This window comes from Arvicola amphibius, chromosome 5 (genome assembly GCF_903992535.2).
Source record: "Arvicola amphibius chromosome 5, mArvAmp1.2, whole genome shotgun sequence".
NCBI classification, from domain to species: Eukaryota; Metazoa; Chordata; class Mammalia; order Rodentia; family Cricetidae; genus Arvicola; species Arvicola amphibius.
In genome coordinates, this window is record NC_052051.1 from 65424564 (window position 1) to 65426735 (window position 2172).

Sequence of the window (2172 nt, forward strand, 5' to 3'; positions counted from 1 at the left end):
ACACATGCACACATGTGCATGTACACACACATATACAAAATTTAAAAATAATAAAATAAAGCCTAAAGAAACCACAAATAATAGTTCAGAATACAGATATCCTTACTCCCATCCCAGGCACTGAGGAGATCATAGCTTATACACTATCTAGAAAGAAAACTGCAAAGTGAGTTTGTGTAATTAGCTATGATACTCACAAACACCTTCCTAGGACAGCCAGGCTTCTACTGCAAATGAACACCCTTAGGAGGAAAGGCTCTTGGGTGTCTGAAGGTCGCCAGCAAAACCTGAAGTCCAGCATCAACCAACAGCCCCCATGCTAGACACTTCTATCCAGCTCTTCCATTATTCCATTTGGGTAGGGAATGGCACTGAGAGCATCAAGTGAGGTAGGATTAACAAATGTTTGAGGAAAATCTCCAAAAACAAAAATACGAGTGGTGAAAGAAGAAAGGTGGTTCCAGAGGAAACAGAAATCGAGAAATAAAAACAATTTTAGCTAATGTCCTTAGAGAGGGTATGTCCACAAAGTAGAATATAAAAGAGAAACAGAAAAAAAAGTCTAGAATTTAAAACAAGGAACCATCAGAATTACTCAAGAATTAGAATGACCAAGCAGTCTTGCACACCAGGGTAGAGGATGGGGCAGTGAAGGCCTGGGTTTTCTTCGACTTTATTAGAGGCTCATGTTTTAGGATCTTTGCTGTCTACTTGATGTCAGCTCCTTTTTACTGCCTAACATCTTCCTTGGGAACCTGATCAAGTTCCTTGTTGATGTTGGTATTGCAAATTTAGCAATATCTACGACAGATTTCTTAAAGACCTCCCTAATTCCCGAATCCATTCCCATTTCATACCATGTAGCTGTTGCCACTTTAATCCAACCATTATGACGCATTTGGTAGATACTGCCAAAATCTCTCAAATGTGTTTTCCTGCTTCTGTGCTTTGTCCCACTACAGGCCAACCTCCCCACAACAGCCAGAATAATCACAGAGTATAGACGAGATCTTGACAACACCTTGCATAATCTTCCAGAGACTTCCCATTACAAACTGAATATAATTAAGCTTCAGTGACTAATAGCTACATAACTTCTTGAAAAATAGTATGATTGATACTAAAGAGTTAGAGCTAATAGCTAATCTTGTCTGCGAAATAGGTTTATAAATGTATCTAAAATGTCTAGGAAGTCAGGTGTAACTATAAGAATATTGCCACCATGGAAAATTATCCATCTTCCATATTCTCTCTAAATGTTTGTTCAAATAGAATGATCAGCCCTCTAAAACTTTTGACCTAATAACTAAATCTTAATTATCTGTCCCAAATCTGTGATGACACAAATACTCTTCAAAGACGTTACTGGTATTTCCTTACCAAGTACTACCATCAACCACCAGAAACTTGACACTACAAATCTAGCAAAAACAGATATATTTCAAATAGAAATCATATTTAAATAAATTTTCATTTCTAGATCATCCCCTGAAAAACAGACATCTAAAACAAATGGAGATTTTGAGAACTTATCAGAAAGTTCTGAGTTTTACTTAACATATAAAGTGGCTAATATTACAAATAATCTAATGTTAAATCCTAATTTCAAAGCTAGCAATCCAATTATAATAAGTATATGAAAAGGATTTTATATAGTGTGACAAAATATTATCAGTGCCTCGACATTATGAAAGTATCAGTCTCAAAGCTACAGCACAAAACAGTATTTTAATTTTCTCTCAAAAACTCCAACCCTTATTTCTGTGTTGTAGAGAAGTCTTTCAGTTAGTTTTTAAAAAAAATATCTGCACAAGGGACCAGTGAGATGACCTGGCTGGTAAAGGCGCTGCTGTGCAAGCCTGGTGACCTGAGTCCAGTCCTTGGGACCCACACAGCTCCCAGTCGTCCTCTCATCCCCACACCCGTGTTGCAGCACATGCATGCCCACAGTATGAACACGCCTACAAAAATAAACAAACGTAAGAAAGAAATGAAAAGCTTAGAAATACCTTCATGGAAAACTGTACTAAAAACCATTAACAGACATTATAAACACTAAAGTTTATTACTCTTGGTTTCTACCCCATTGAAGTAAGCTTTAAAAGTGCTTGTTTGAACAAATTAATCTGATGTTCATAGGTATAAATCACAAGCAAATAACGAGTACAAAAG